The sequence below is a fragment of the Dermacentor albipictus genome, chromosome 4, assembly GCF_038994185.2.
Source record: "Dermacentor albipictus isolate Rhodes 1998 colony chromosome 4, USDA_Dalb.pri_finalv2, whole genome shotgun sequence".
Lineage (NCBI taxonomy): Eukaryota > Metazoa > Arthropoda > Arachnida > Ixodida > Ixodidae > Dermacentor > Dermacentor albipictus.
The window spans coordinates 27,873,364-27,890,346 of record NC_091824.1 but is presented as its reverse complement, the minus strand read 5'-3'; the positions used below and the strand labels follow the sequence as shown (position 1 = coordinate 27,890,346).

Below are 16,983 nucleotides of genomic sequence, written 5' to 3'. Positions count from 1 at the left end.
CATGCGTGCATGCATCTGCGTGGCTGTATGCAGCACGGTGTGGCTCTATGTATGCATGCATGCATGTATGCATACAACGAGCCAAACCATGCTGCATACAGCAACGCAGTGTTCATCACTATTCTATGCAAGTTTCCTGCGCTACGAACTGCAGATTGAGTTAACGAGGCGTCGCTAGTAACGTGAAGGTTATAAATATAAAGCACAGGCTTCCGTGATGGCGCAGCTTCGTGGTGGCAGCAGAACTCTTGCTTCAGCGACTTTATTTCACATGCTGATTCGATGAACTGGGAACTATTATTATTATTATTATTATTATTATTATTATTATTATTATTATTATTATTATTATTATTATTATTATTATTATTATTAACGACGTTTTATTCTCATCAATACAGTGCGATGGAAGGCGTAGGAAAAGGTAACCCTCCTCTAGACAGTGTTCACGCACCCCTTACAGCAGTAGGGGAAATACGCAAAATTTGCCCAGATATTCGGGTATTAGCATAAATGGACAATACAGAATTACAAAAGCGTAGAAACCAGTTAACTTCTGCATACTAGGTACTATTTTTTTAAGAAATTCAATGCACACATTCCGGTCATAAATGAACGCGCTAGTTTCTAAAGATTTTGCACAGAAATTGACGTATGAATAACTGAATCGGTAATCACAAATGAAAAGTTGATAGAACTAATAAACGGTGTGTGATAAAGGATAAAGACAACAAAAGACGTAAGCAAAACACAAGGGCATGAACAAACAGCCGTTGTTACTACTTTTTTACTAACAAACAAGAGTAACTGGTCACTTACGCGAGCAAAGTTAACGCGCCGCTGGTTAAGCTATTGTGGCAGAATTAAGGGAAGCTGATACGCAACTTTTGCCTTCCGTAATTGGTCCTTGTAGCCGGTAGTATCCATTGGTATTGCCGGCGCTAGTCTGGAGACAGCGCCGACGTGAAGGTTTAACTATGTTTTGTAGTGAGTTTTAGCCGTATAGGATTATAAGTTGCATATAATAATCGTTTACGATCTGATAAAGCATCTGGTTGTGCGTAAATAATGAATAAGTGAAACCTGTTTCCGTGGAAAGTATATCCTTAGTAGACTTCTCTGGGTCAAGCAGCTCACACAAGCAGACAATATTTTTAGAGCAAAACCGTGAATTATACTCAGTATAGCATAACCATAATGCTTTGTGTACTGTTAACACTGGGCGGGTCCGCCATCTTGACTAGGGTGCAGTCGTGCGGCGTCTGCTATCGCCTGTGTAGGGAAAGACTGGGTCGGACAGAGCAGCCGTCGTCGTCGCACATCTCGGGCAAAGAAAACACAGCAGTGGCCTTTGCTGTGTTGCCATGAATTTTTCACATAAATATATTGCAGTCACACTGTGCTGCCATGAATTTGTGACAACAAGGTAACAGGCGTTTCCGACTTTCGAGGTCTATCCGGAAGGCAGCTGCAAAGTGCCTATTGCTCCGCAACCGATACTTGCCCCCAGCCCTCTTCTGTTGTGACGTGCGCTTGGGAGCTAAGGCTTGAGCTCCGAAAATTCTTCCTTGCCAAGCTGCCAAGCATGTATGTGTCTATAACTTTGAAGTAGGTTTGCTTTGCAATACAATGCCTCGTGCTATTTAGGTCTGGAATAATAAACGCGCGTTGAATATGCATCTCGTGCGACGCTATTGCCCTACTAGGAATCAACATTGTTTCGCTCTTGAATAGCAGTGTGCAGATTTCGTCGCTTCATATCTTAAGCCCCCGGAACCTCTGCCGCATTCGTAATCGTGTGCTTGATCTATTTTGAAACAAAGGGAAATGCCTCCAAAAGGAATATCACGCACCTGCTGTGTCGCTAAATAGCTAAATTAAAGAACAAAATGCAAGAAAAGGCTGCTCGCCCGCACGTTAAACTGCAAACGAGAGCCCATGTACACATTATTCTTTCCTCTGCACTCTCGCTGATTATAGTAATGGTGACAGTGATATAGGCCACGAGGATTTAATATGTATTGGCGTGATTACTGGCAAAATTTGCGTCTCACGTAGATGCTTTATAGTTTTCTTTTTGTATGCTGTCCGATTAGAGTCAACAGTTTTCGATTGATTACATTAGCAAGCGAGTGACCAGCGCGTCTCGAAAATCATACCCTCTCATGTTTCCAAGCTTACATCATAGAGAGAGAGAGAGAACGAAGTGAGGAAAGGCCTGGAGCTCAACCAGACGAGCGTCCGGTTCGCTGTCATACACTCGAGGAAAGAAAAACGGGAAGAGACATGGGATAGCGGGATAGAGTGAGCATTGTGTGTGCACTCAGCCTTGAAATCAGCCACGTCCTAGCACGTGCCCCGCTGATACATTGGCCTGCCGTCATTCTACTGTCTGAAGCTAATCTTGGTGCTTCCTCATAGCTGGTGATCTCAAGACTTGCGAGCACTGAATTGAAAGTATCCAGCACTGGCACTGCAGTTCGCGCTGACGGAGTATGCAGGTTATTCAAGGGCATTCGAAAAGTATTCATCAGAGACCGGAGCATCATAACCACTTGCCGGTCTTCTTCGGGCAATTTGTCAGGAAGGCATGTTGCGCACTCTACAGTGGTGCGCCGCATCACTTGACGTGGCTCCGGCTCCGGCTGGGGCATCGGTTGTGGCTTTGGCTGTGACTTCCGCTGTGGCTTTAGTAGTACAGACCATGTTGTACTGTTCTCAGCCATAACCTTGTCAGATTTGCACTGAATACATCATAAGCTATAGCTAGGCTGGTCTCCTCATGTCACTGCACTGCACCCACTGTGCCGTCAACAGTGTATGGGCGGAGGGCGAATACGTACGTGCGTGTGAAAGGGCGCTCTATACTGCACAAGCTTGCATGGGGCAGGATGAAAAGGGGGGAGGGCTGTTGGGACATTTATGTCATGCATGGCACCGGCACTGCAGACAGGTGTCAGCGATACGCCAAATGGAAGAGTTCAGCTGGCGTAGTCCACTCGTGCTTTCAACTTGTTGATCAACGTTTCCCATGTCCGCTCTGACGCTACCTATAATTTCTCCAGGAAATATGCAGAAACACACAGAATAAGAATATAAACTAAGAAAATAAGCAGGGCATTCCAGCAGTATTAATCCATGCCGAACACTTGCGATGGAAAAATCAAAGATTCCTCTTTATACCAGGGAAGCTCAAGTTCTAAATAAATAAAATATAAACACGGAATATTTTAGCGCACGGTCGCACGATACAGTTTTCCAGGGACGCAGCTTGCGCGGTGCGATTGAAAATATAAAAGCAAGGTAAAATGTTCTACATGTCCTTAAGCACACGCTAATATTATGCATTTGACGCATTCTCCAGCGCCTTTGTACGAAACACGATCGCATGATTTACTTTGCTTTCATCGGCAAGCAGCACGGACAAGAACTGGTCAATCCTCCTCGCATGTGTGTGCCCGTTTGCTGATTTGGGCATATCCAGAATGTGTCAACAGGTTTTGGTTTAGTCTAGTTTATGTCGCAAGGAAGACAACTGCATTGTGCCGAAAAACGAGAACCGAGATTACACAGCGCTTTTGTGAGCGCCGATTACACTTGCAAAAAAGAGCGCAATGCCGATTTCTTCGACAAAATTAGTTTCGCGTCGACATTTTCTTCGCATTGACCAGGACTTGCAGTTATAAACTGGCTTGCACTGTTACCGGTGTTGTCACGTATTCCTACTTGCATACACAGCGACACCTAGCACTAAAAATCATTGACGAACAAAAGTGGAGAAGGTGATCCAAAAGTGGAGAAGTGATCCTTATTGACGCTGGCAATGGTCGGGTCCTGTAGTCTGGGGACTTCCGTTCGCCGATGTATTTATTGCTCTCGCCGTCTGGTCCTGTAGCTATTTCTGGCAAGTCGGATCCGGGTTGAGCTGGGTGGACTGCCGTTGTGACGTGGTTCGGTGGTCTGGTGTTACGCTTTATAGACTAGGAGTATGTGCACAGAACCACATCGTGTGTAGTAAATTTCCCGTGTGATCGCAGTGTGGGCAATGTAACGTTGAATAAATGTCCGGGTAGTACTTAGCTCGGGCTAGGGAAACCGGACCTGTTTTGGGGGGAACCTGTCAGAGTAACATAGCCCCTGTTCCAGTATGCGAGTGGTGAGTAGCCGGGAATATCCTTCTGCCAAGACCAAGCTCTGCCAGGATGTCGCTACAGTTCCTGCTCAACGAAGGGGATGAAAGGGATAGGTTGGTCGCCGGGTGCGGCCCCAGCCATGGGGAATAAGGAGTCACAGTGTAACGCGTACGCAGCCATGTTCCCGCCGGTTTCTTCCTGATCACGCGGAAACAATTTTATCCGCACCCCTTCGGCCGGGTGACTCGTGATTATGGTATGGCCTTGGCGACATACCTTGCGGCTGATAAAAGGGCCGCTGGACTCTTGGGAAGCTGTCATTATTATTACCCGAGGATGGGCAGAGACAGCAACGCCGAAGGCCACTGATCCAACTGATCAGCTGCCATTGCTATCAGGCAACCGCTGGACAAGTAGGCTACAGCCGTGGTTACAACGTTTTTGGAATCGGCAGCGTCCACGTATATTGCGGTGGAAGGGGGGGGGGGGGGGGGCTCCCACGTTTTCAGTAGGTATTGCGCTCAGAGTATTCTATGGGCTCATTTATACTTGAGATGCTTGTGTTTAGGGGAGGAACGAACACCGATGTGGTGCATTATTTGCCCGGAGGCGTCGAGATGATTTTTGATCGTGGTCGGGAGAGTGATGTCCAGTTTGCTTAGAGTGACCCGGCCTGCTTTCATCCTCGCGAGGAGCACCTCTTGCGCGACTCAGAGCTTTTGTGAGATTTGCCGTGGTATTGCAGGTTGCCAGTGCCGTACGGCGGTCGTTGGACGTGGACACTGGGTGACCCATGCATAGTCTGAAGCATTTGCGGAGAATTCGATCTAGTCATTCCTCGTCGTGGGGTTTGAAGTTCAAAGAGAAACGACGTATGTGTACCTGGAGGCAAGGAAGGCCTGTACCAGTCTAGTGGTTTCGAAGTCCTTGATTCCATGATTCTAGGAGGTCACTCGCCTCATCATCCGGACTACCTGTCTGGCCGCCGCTAGAAGGCGATTCACGACCGTGGCGCTTTGTGCCATGTTGTAGAAGTATGGGCTGAGGACACGGATCTCCTGCTGCGGATGGGTATGCAGTCCGCGGGCAAATTGAATGGACCTTGTCCGGGATATGTGGGTTTTCTGGGTTGGAAATCCAGTAGCTCCGATTTATCAGGAGCCCAGTGCAGGCTGCGGGAGTGTGTGAAGGTCTGTACAATTTCTATCACTCGTTGCGGGCCACCCTCAATGTCTGGCCGGGTCCCTTGGTTGGACTGTATGGTGGCATCGTCCACGTATAGTTGGTGGCGAATCCGTGGCCCCTTCTGCAAACTGAATGGCTGATCTTTCATTGCCTATTTTACAAGCACTGGGGCGAGAACTGGGCCTTGGGGGGCGCCTCGCGCTGCCAGCTTGATTAGATCACACTGGAGGCCCTCTATGCTGAGCTTTGCCTTTTGAACTTGTATGAACCCCCGTATATAGTAATAATGCTGGCACCGCAAGCAGTGCAATAGGATGAAAAGTTGGGCGAGTTGGTACGGTAACTTAATTTTGTTGCAGCTCCGTGAAACAACTCGCGAAATAATCGAAAATTTTCATATTATAAGAACGGGGTACGCAATCTGTCAAGCAGGCTTCGGTTTCCTTGTCAGGCAAAGAATATTGTAGCACTCTTCCATGAAGCACACTAAACAAACTGGTTTATCGTGTGTGAACTTGTGCCCGGAAACTCAATACTAAGCATTCACACAATTTACAAGAAGAGTACACAGGAACCTATTTAAATGTCAACCGCGTTTCCACGCCGAACACACTTTTCACGCGCCCCAAAGGCCATGAGCGACGCCGTGACTTCTCGTTGGACGGGAGACTCGAGCGCTGCCGTACGCGCGTGCAAGGGAGGCATGCGCTCTACCGCCGTGCGCGAGGCGTTGTTTGCGCTCTTCTAATGGTGATGCTATGAGTGAATGTCTAGGGGCTTTAGCGATGAGGCGCTTGGAAGGCTACCTGACGAAAGTGCTCGTAACTGGCATGCGGACACCTCTCTGCGGCAATATGTCTGCTTAATACGTGCTCTCACCCTACATAATTGTTTATTTTAGTTACGCCTTCTTTGCCAATATGGTCTAGTTTCTTCTCGAAATAATTATGTTTTGCTTTTGCTTCCTTTAAACTTTTAGGCTTTGTTCACCTCCATGATGATATCTAGGAGTGTTGAAATCGCTAATATACAACATTTTGCAATAAAATCTTCAGTTGAGAGCCAGCGCCCACATTGTGTGTCTCATCAACGTCTTCCTTTCGCAATCCGATAAATTTGTATTACCAAATTAGTGTCCGCTAGGGCACGCAGTACGGTCGACCACAGGACTTTGCCCAAAGCCCCTTTGAGATTGGGGTCTAGCATCTTTCGTGGTTGCTTGTGGTCAGGGTAGGCGCATACACCGCTCTAAACCAGTAAAACCACACCGGCTATACCATGGTTTGGTCTGAATATAAAATCCGTATGTGGAATTCGGTTCATGTGGCCGAGAGACCATTGCAGTCGGGTGCTGATTACTTGCTCGAAGAGTTTTAGCAGGCTGAATGTGAGTGACGTGGGATAGAGATTTTTTACCCTAAAGTCCTTTCCAGCTCGGAATAAACCGCACATCGCTCGCTTTCCACTCTTACAATAAAGAACCGGGGAAAGAATCGTTCAATGCTCCACTGAAGCTTGGATGTTTGCATCGCCTAGGTCGTACAGAGCTCTCACCTGCATGGCGTTCTGGCTTTCTTTTTCGTGATGGCGATTTCCGACTTGATTTTCAAATGAGGTCTATTGTCCAGAACAGGTGGCTTGAGCGGTTAAGTCGGCTGGCGCTTTGCACTTTAACTTCAGCGTCGTCTTGCGTGAAGCATTGACGATGCTCCTTCTGTTGCTAGCGTTCGTCATCTTCAGTACATGGTATTCGTCTTCTTCACAATCACCCTTGTGAAAAAAAGCACCCGCACCTATCCTGGCGTTTGAAGCAGTAGTGACAACGATCGGCTCGGGGTAACGCTTCATGCGATCCACGTGAACAATGTCACGTCCACGACGACAGAGCTACAATGGGGGCTTTACTGGTTCGATAAAAGAATTCACTGAAGACGTGCACTGTACAATACGATACAATCCATAGAACCGGGTAAGAAGTTTTGGTGAGGCCAGGACCGTTGGAAGGCAGTGACAGCCAGACGGGGTCGTCAGTAGAAAAAACAGGTCGTACATCGTGGGCGTCAGGCACGTACCCAGGATTTTTTTTCGGGGGGGGGGCCCACCACCTTCATCATCATCATCATCATCATCATCGTCGTCGTCGTCGTCGTCGTCGTCATCATCATCATCATCATCATCATCAGCCTGTTTTAAGTCCACTGCAGAACGAAGGCCTCTTCCTGCGATCTCCAATTACCCCTGTCCTGCGCCAACCGATTCCAACTAGCGCCCGCGAATTTCCTAATTTCATCCCTCCACCTAGTCTTTTGTCATCCTCGATTGCGTTTTCCTTCTCTTGGTACCCATTCTGCGACCCTAATGGTCCAACGGTTATCTAACAAGCGCATTACATGACCTGCCCAGCTCGATTTTTTCCTCTTGATGTCAATTAGAATATCGTCTATACCCGTTTGCTCTCTGATCCAAACAACTGTCTTTCTGTATCTTAATGTTTTGCCTAGCAATCTTCATTCCATCGCTCTTTGCGTGGTCCTTGCTCTCAAACATCTTTGTCAGTCTCCGACTCTCTGCCCCATATGTCAGCATTGGCAAAATGCATTGATTGCACATCTTACTTTTCAATGATAATGGCAAGCTTCCAGTCAGGAGCTGGCAATGTCTGCCGTATGCGATCCGACCCATTTTTATTCTTCTGTGAATTTCCTTCTCATAATCAGGGTTCCCTGTGATTAATTGACCTAGGTAAGCGTGCTCCTTCACAGTGTCTAGAGGCCCACTGGTGATTTTGATCTCTTGTTCCTGTGCCCGGCTATTTATCATTAGCTTTATCTTCTGCATACTAATATTCAACCCCACTCTTACACTCTCTTTGTTAAGGTCTCCAATGATTTGTTGTAACTCGTCTGCATTGTTGTTGAATAGAACAATGTCATCGGCAAACCGAAGGTTGCTGAGATATTCGCCGTCGATCTTTACTCCTTAGCCTTCCCAGCTTAATAGCTTGAATTCTTCTAAGCAAGCAGTGGATAGCTTTGGAGAAATTGTGTCTCCCTGTCTGACCCCTTTCTCTATACGTATCTCCCTGCTTTTCTTGTGTACAATTAAGGTAGCTGTAGAACCTCTGTAGATATTCTTACGCGAAAGACGAGTCAGTAAGACGAGAAACTATTCATAGGTTATATTTACAACAACGCTTGCAGCGCTGACCGGTCAGATTCACAGCGCGAGCCCAGTTCGATCTTCCTCCTCTTTTCTGGAGTGATGGCACCCACGCGCCTCGTTCAAACAAATACCACACGCATGTAGCAATATTACTCCGCCAGTTAATAACAGAAGCAAACAAAATCACCGTCATGCGGCCTTATCAAAATGGCGTCGTGCTTGATAGCTCCGGATTGTCGGCTGTTCTTGAAGAGTTTTTCCATCGGCGGAACCAATGAGGTATGCAACAGACACGGACAAAGTGTACGGAGTCTGAGTATATTTCACTCTTCAAAAGTCTGCGGTACAGTTCTTTTCACTGCTGAGCCGGTTTACTCATGAAACTTCACTGCCAACTGAAGTGAAGCTTCACAATAAATAGTTGCAGCGAAGCAAGCATTTCAGTTCAATAAAGAATTAGGCTTTCGTCATTCCACTGTAGTAGGCGAGGGAAAACGTGTAAAATTAAGCGCTAATAATTTTACTTTTTTATGGTTACCGCCTTATTTGGGTAACAGGAAAAGTTTGAAGTACGGATTATTTGCAGCCTCGTGGAGGAACAGTGGCTGGTTGTAATGAGGGCGTGGGCGAGGCTTCACTGTAGACTTAAGTTGTCTCCGACTATAGTAGCATTTTTTGTATTAGCTCTGGAAGATTTACAGCGATATATACGTTTGCGAAACAATCGCAGTTCTTTTGGATTCCTCGTTTACTGCTCCATGTGCGAAAACGACTCGTGCTGTTATTTGGGAAGTTGCGTATACCGCTGTGTGGCCGCCAGTCCCATACATCCGCGTAGAGCGCAGGATACTGCGATTGTAGACGTACTGCGCCCACCGCGAAAGGTTAGAAAAACACCCACATAAGCACAATAGAGAAGTGGCTACGTGAGGCGGTTCGACCGATAACTGCAGAAGCGTCATTCAAAACACGTAATTGTTCTGCGCTTCCGACGGCGTTTTCTCTACTTGCTATTTAAATAAAAAGATGTTGATCCATAAATATTTTATGAAGCAACGGTTATATTTGTTAGATTTGTTGTTAAATTCGCTTTTCCTTCCAGTTTGGTTGCTGCCTTGGCTCTCTCCCTTAGTAGATCGCTCGATTTCTCAACTCCTTGCGATTTTTGTTTCCAGTTGCCAATTTTGCACGAAAAGTGCTATACAATTAGGGAAAAACCAGATGAGGTAACGGGCGACAGTCATCTTGATTATGGGTTTGAGGGTTATTGCAGGTTTTCATGATGGACGCCGTTTCACATTATTTTATTTCCCACCTTATCTAACCTATATCACATGTATATGATTCCGGGCATCTGCCAGCGTCGCGACAAGCTGTCATTCAAAGAAATAATGAAGCAAAAGGAAAAGTTAAACGCTATTGGCGTTTTCTCCGCCCGCAACTCGTTCCACGAGAGTACAGACCAGCTGACTAACAGCCGCATCCCTTTCCTGGTCCCTGGATGAGCCTAAACAAAGAATGTTGAACTAACAAAACATTATCCCTCATGAGAAAAGTGTATAATAGCTGTGTCTTACCAGTACTCACCTACGGGGCAGAAACCTGGAGGCTTACGAAAAGGGTTCTACTCAAATTGAGGACGACGCAGCGAGCTATGGAAAGAAGAATGATAGGTGTAACGTTAAGGGATAAGAAAAGAGCAGATTGGGTGAGGGAACAAACGCGAGTTAATGACATCTTAGTTGAAATCAAGAGAAAGAAATGGGCATGGGCAGGACATGTAATGAGGAGGGAAGATAACCGATGGTCATTAAGGGTTACGGACTGGATTCCAAGGGAAGGGAAGCGCAGCAGGGGACGGCAGAAAGTTAGGTGGGCGGATGAGATTAAGAAATTTGCAGGGACGGCATGGCCACAATTAGTACATGACCGGGGTTGTTGGAGAAATATGGGAGAGGCCTTCGCCCTGCAGTGGGCGAAACCAGGCTGATGATGATGATGATGATGATGATGATGATGATGATGCACGTGACAGTTGAATGGATGGTGACAAATGAACGCATCTCAAGTTAATCTCGTGGGCGCCGAATGTATGAGAAAACCGGCCTTCACATCCCAAGAGATGCTGATAACTACCGCCATCCAAAAGAAGTGAAAAAGGCAGCATAATGCTGACCGATGAATAGCTGCCAAGTCTCAACATTCATCTGGCAGCGCTTTAGGAATGTGTGAGGAGTGGTGGCGTGGGTGGGGAGGGGGGGGGGTATGCCATTTGATTTCGGGGGGGGGGGGGGGGCCGGGCCCCCCCGGGCCCCCCCTGGGTACGTGCCTGGTGGGCGTCATGGAACCGTTTCTGTTTTTGTTGCTCGTCAGTGACGCAGTAACGCTCTAACTTTCGCCACTCCTCTCCATGGCGTGCTGCAGTCGAAGTGAGCACACATTCCGAAGCATCTGTGTTGTAAGGCAGTAGGTTGTCCAAGGTTTGGGACGGGTGATAGCTGTAGAGCAAAAACGTTGGGAGAAAAGCCAGTGGTTGTCTGGCTTCCAGTGTTGCAGACGAATGTACCAAATGGTAGAATGAGACTCCAATCTGTATGGTCAATTGTGACGTACAGGGCCAGAATGGTACACCGGATCCTGTTGAAACGTTCGGTGAGCTCATTGGTCTGTTGGTGGTGGTTCCATGAATAACGTGGCACTGAGCGAGAAGAGGTTGAACAACCTCAGACAACAAAAGGCACTCTCTGTCTCTGAGGAGTTAACGAGATGGGCCGTAGCGGAGGATGAAACAGCGGATCAGGAAGGCGGTGACAGCACATGGCGTGCCAACAGAGAAAGCTACAGTTGTAGCCTACCGCGTAAGATGCTCGACGGTAACACTAAACCAGTTGTCATCGGCAGGTGTGATCGGAAAGGGATTACAGGGAACAGTGCCTGCACGAAAAATGGCGCGGGCAGGGCAGGGAAGGGACTACAATGCTTCAGCTGAACGGAGAGGGGGAAATTTGCGTAGCCGGCAGTCCGTACACCAGCAAACAAATTTGCAGACGTATGTGAAAATGCCAACGCCAGTAGTATTGCTGCCGAAGTCGTTCACATGTTTTGAAGGCTCCAGCATTGGAGCGCTGCGGGTCGACGTGCAGGTTTGTGCAGTTAATGGACCATGGGCTGCGTGGTATTATGGGTAGCCATTTGCGGGCGTCGGATGCGTAGTTGCGCCTGTGCAGGATGCCGCCGCGAATCGCGAAAGGAATGGCTTAGCGGCGGAGTGCGCGACAGGCTCGAAGCATCGGCGTGTCGGAAAGCAGATTGACGAGAGTCACTACCCAAGGGGGTGTGGAGCTGCTCTTAAGCAATGCTGTCGATGCTGAGAGGTGAGACGACGGGGCAAATGTTGAAAGGCAACTAAGGTCAAAAGGCAGAGCAGATCGTGATGGAACATCAGCATCCGAATTCTTCCGGCCAGAGTGGTAGACAGTGTTCTTGAGGAAGTCTTGAAGTCAGAGTGCCCGTCAGGCAAAGGCCACACATGTGTATTTCAAATTGGCCACACATGTGTATTTCAAAATTAACAGCCTGCAAACGGCGTGATGATCCGTGACGATGGCCAAAGGGCTGCCGTACAAGCAAGGTCGGAACTTGCTAAGGGCCCTTACGACGGCTAAGCATCCTTTTTCAGTTATACTATTGTTACGGGGATGTTAAAAGTATAGAGAGACTGTATTTACAATATATATACAAGCAGAGTCAATGCGGTTATGATTCATGGTTGAATTGCGCTCAGTTTTCCAAACACGATATTAAGGAAGGACCGGACGTGGACGGACGTAGCGCAAACTACCAACTACAACAGGTTGGTAGTTTGCGCTACGTCCGTCCACGTCCTGCCCTTCCTTAATATCGTCTTTGTGAAACTGGGCGCAATATAACAATGAACGTTCACCAACTAGCCCCCTTCATTGCTCTACGGTTATGGTGGTTGACCACCAGCAACACGCAGCAGAAAGCGCATCGCGATCTTCTTTTTCCTTAGATTTATTTTATCCTCCCGTAACAGGACCTCCGAGTGCTGAAGCGCTGTCTCCGCGCATGTTAGGCGAAGAACTGTGAGCGAAGTAACGCTTCAGGCGCCAAACGTGTACGATATGAACAGACACCGATCTTGAAGATGGATCATACTGTAATGGCCAGATCTTATAATTGACTTTGTGAACTTGACGTAGTACTTCATAAGGCCCTTCATATTGAGAGAGAAGCGTCTGGGAGAGGCTGAAACGACGACATAGTGACCAAACGAGCACCCAGGCACCTGGGCCGAACTTACCATCGTGATAGCACCGGTCATAATGCTCTTTTTGTATATGCTGCGAGGCTAATAAACGAGATCGGGCGACTTGGCGTGCCATGTGAGCACGATCGATGACTTCACGAGCGTACTCAGTTGCAACACGTGTCCCAGAAGGTAGGACAGTGTCAGACGGCAATGTGGGGTCGCCAGCATCCAAAAGATAAAAGGATGAATATCCTGCAATGTTATGTCAGGACGAGTTATACGCGAATGTCACGTAGGCCAGCGTGACGTCCCAGACGCGGTGATCAGGGACGTACATCGATAGCATCTCTGTGAGTGTTCGGTTGACACGTTTCGTATAAGCGTTCGATTCTTGGTGGTAGGCGGTGGACATCTTTTGCTCTGTGGCAAGAGAGCGGAGAAGGTCGTCGACAACTCGAGACAAGAACGAGCGGCCAGGGTCTGTAAGTAACTGTCCATGTGCACCGGGGTAGAGAATGACGTCACGGAGGAGAAAGTCGGTGACGTATGTGGCGCAACTAGTCGGCAACGACTTTGTTATCGCGTAGCGTGTCGCGTAATCAGTAGGGACGGCGATCAACTCATACCCTCTAGAGGTCGTCGTAAAAGGGCCAAGCATGTCAAAGCCTACGCAAAAAAATGTTCAGAGGGAACTCTAATTGTATGTAGCCGCCGATAGCTGGCAGGGGAGCTTCCTTCCGGCGCTGACACCATTCCCAACTTACGACATAACGACGCAAAGAGCAGTAGAGACCCACCTAGAAAAAACAGCGTCATACTCGGTTGTGCGTATGCAAAACTCTAAGGGCTCCTGCCGTCGGTGCATCGTGAAGTTGTTCGAGAACGGCGGATCGTGGATAACGAGGGAGGGCAAGGGGCAACTAAGGGCCGGCAGTGTGGATATTGCGTTGGTAGAGTATGCCGTCGTGCCGCACGAACATGCGCCACTTGCCGTTGGTACTGCCAGATTGCACTGCGGCGATGATGGGCTGTAAGGCTTTGTCGCGTTGTTGTTCAGCGCGCATGTCGGCCAAGTAAGTAAAAGCTATAACGCAGGTCAGCGGATTATGCGCAACAGGATCGGTAGGATTGATGGGGTGACGAGAGAGGCAATTAGCCTCCTTGTGCAGACGTCCATTCTTGTAGTATGCAATAAACGAAAATTCCTCCAGCCGCAAAGCCCAGCGACCAAGCCGTCCTGTCGGGTCTTGAAGAAAAGACAACCAGCAGATGGCGTGGTGGTCTGTAGCGACCAGAAACGCGCGGCCGTACAAATATGGCAGGAACTTGGCGACAACCCAAACTAAAGCCAAGCACTCTGGTTCGGTGATGGAATAATTTCTCTCGGGAGGTGACAGCAAGCGGCAGGTGTAAGCTATCAAACACTCGGTACCATTCTGCTGTTGGGTGAGAACAGCGCCAATGCCATGGCCGCTACCGTCAGTGTGGACTTCGACTGGTGCAGATGGATCAAAGGGTACGGAAAGTATGGGAGGGGTGGTCAGAAACCCGATGAGAGCAGCGAAAGTGGGAGCCTGCTCCAGGCCCCATGAGAGTGACGTGTTCTTCTTTAGGCGATCTGTCAAAGGCTGAGCAATGTCGGCAAAGTTTTTGACGAAATGGTGAAAGCAAGAACACAGGCCAATGAAGCAGCTTACGTCAAAAGCAGAGTGGGGCACAGGAAAACTGCGAACAACGCGAACTTGTTCGGGATCTGGTTGCACACCCGATGCGTCAACGAGGTGTCCCAACGCGGTAATCTGACGGCACCCGAAGCGACACTTCGTAGAGTTAAGTTAGTGGCCGACTTCTCAGAAGACTGCAAGATTTGCAGTGAATCCGGTAAGGTGGCTGCCGAACGCGGCAAAAAAAACAATAACGTCATCAAGATAAGATAGACAGGTGCTCCATTGGTAGCCTCGCAGAAGAGAGTCCATCATACGTTTAACTGTCGCAGGACCATTGCATAGGCCAGAGGGCATGAGTTTGAACTGGTATAAACCAAGAGGCGTGATGAAGGCCGTCTTCTGTCAGTCTATTTCTTCAACTGAAATATGCCAGTAGCCCGATCGAAGATCAATGGACGAGACCTATTTACCTCCGTGCAAGCAGTCCAAGGCGTCATAGATGCGTGGTAGTGAGCTACCACGCATCTACTAGTCTTTTCGCGTAATCTTGTTTTAAGTGGCGATAATGGATACTAAAATGCCAGATACCATCTTTTTTTTCACAAGGACGACAGGCGAACCCAAATGCTTGGCTGATAGTTCTATGACCCCTTTGCGGAGTATTTAGTCCACTACTGATTCGATGACTTGACGTTCAGCATGCGACACACGATAGGTACGCAGACGAATAAGATTCGTGTCTCCAGTGTTTATACAAAGCTGAACAGCAGTTGTTTGGCCAAAAGGCCCGTGTACGTCCGTAGCCTGGACAGAGGTGAAATCAGGTGCAATTCTGTGAGCTGTGAGCTGAAATTGATACTAATAAAGCACTCTCGGCATTAAGATTGTCAATGTCACATTTGGAAGAAGTCGAAACACTGGCCAAGAACATGGCACCTGGAAGCATTTGAGGGCACACCCTCAATTTCAGAAGCGGAAGAACGACATGGTTATTAGTAACCGAGACCAGCGTATGCTGAACAGCAACGTTCTGGTTCAAAAGCACGTTGACGAGAACGCGAAGCACACATTCACCGTCATGAACCACTGGCTGCGCGGTTACACGGACGTAAGTGATTCCTCTGGCTGAAAGACACACATGTTTAAGCGAGCGCATTTGCGGTGCTCGAAGCATCGGCGATTTGAGGCAGTTGCAACTGAAGAGCGCCGGTTGCGCAATCGTTGACAGCAGGAGGATAGGATAAAAAGTCCAATCTAAGGATAACGTCGTGAGGGCAGTTGTAGATCACAGCAAAGGCAACAGAAGTTGGGCTGCCGGCTGTATTTAAGCGCGCAGTACACATTCCTAGAACAACCAGCACGTCACCGTCGGCCGCACGAAGTACTTGTGCAGCTGCTAGGGTGAGGACCTTCTTTACACATCTACGTAGGCTAGCACTCGTCACAAATGCATGGTGTTAGATACGGGCCCTTTTCCTAGCATCCATCGAGTCCACCAGACCACATCGAATCGCCGTCGCAACTAATTAAGGTGCGCAGAAGTGCATCTACCACGTGCCTGAGGCACAGCACGTCCAGACAACTTGGCATTCCCCACCTCGTGCGCCGCACGTGGAGCTATTGTCCTACTGCTTGACTCGTCCCGAAAATGTAGCAGGAGCCTGGCACGATTCCAGGTAACATGGGTCCTGAGCAAAGCTGATTTGCAGCTCTGAAAGGTCGCTCGAAAGCAACCCGTCTACCCCACTGAGGGCTTGCAAACCCGGAGGCAACGACAGCTGTAAATCACCGTGAAGCCCTCGGAACCCCCATCCGCCTATGGTGAAGGCGCTTGCAAGCCCACAGGCCTAGCCGGTGGCAAGTCAGCCTTCCTAAGGTGGAGCCCATGGAGCAAACCCCTACCCGCCGAATGTAACTGCACTCGCATGGGCACCTACAATTGGAGGAAAGTGCCGATACCTGAGCGGGCTCAGTGATTGTCCGAAAAGGACGTGACCTCGAGACACCGAAGGGGTTAAAAGCCGGAGACAGGGAGCAGATTCAGGCATTTCTTCATTCATCTCTTTCGGGCTTCTTGCCACGGGCCGCAGCGTCCGACTTGCTGTCGGCCACCAATGACTTTATAACTGCTAATTTCTTTGTATCCGACCCGCCGTGGTTGCTCAGTGGCTATGGTGTTGGGCTGCTGAGCACGAGGTCGCGGGATCGAATCCCGGCCACGGCGGCCGCATTTCGATGGGGGCGAAATGCGAAAACACCCGTGTGCTTAGATTTAGGTGCACGTTAAAGAACCCCAGGTGGTCAAAATTTCCGGAGTCCTCCACTACGGCGTGCCTCATAATCAGAAAGTGGTTTTGGCACGTAAAACCCCAAATATTATTATTATTATTATTCTTTGTATCCTTAGTGTAAATAATGCAAATAAACCTCCAGTCTTCATCTCAAAATCCTCCTCAACGTCGGCCAACTCCCGCATTCAACGGCAACATCAAATAACTAGGGGACAGCGGTAGGATTGTCCTCCAGATCTAACAACTGGTGGCAGCGGTGGGATGAAACTTCA

General features: G+C 48.5%; 1 protein-coding gene across 3 annotated transcripts in view; it reads right to left on the bottom strand.

The window, feature by feature from the left end:
• Positions 1-16,983, bottom strand: part of LOC135900215 (phospholipid-transporting ATPase ABCA3-like) — a 661,060-nt gene that overhangs the window by 598,081 nt on the left and 45,996 nt on the right. The window contains exon 1 of one of the 3 annotated variants that reach the window (XM_070536865.1): positions 6,873-7,046. The exons of the other annotated variants lie outside the window; for them this stretch is intronic. The gene's annotated coding sequence lies outside the window, so the exon portion shown is untranslated. Of the gene's footprint in view, positions 1-6,872; positions 7,047-16,983 lie in introns of those variants that run through there. 3 annotated transcript variants of the gene reach the window in all.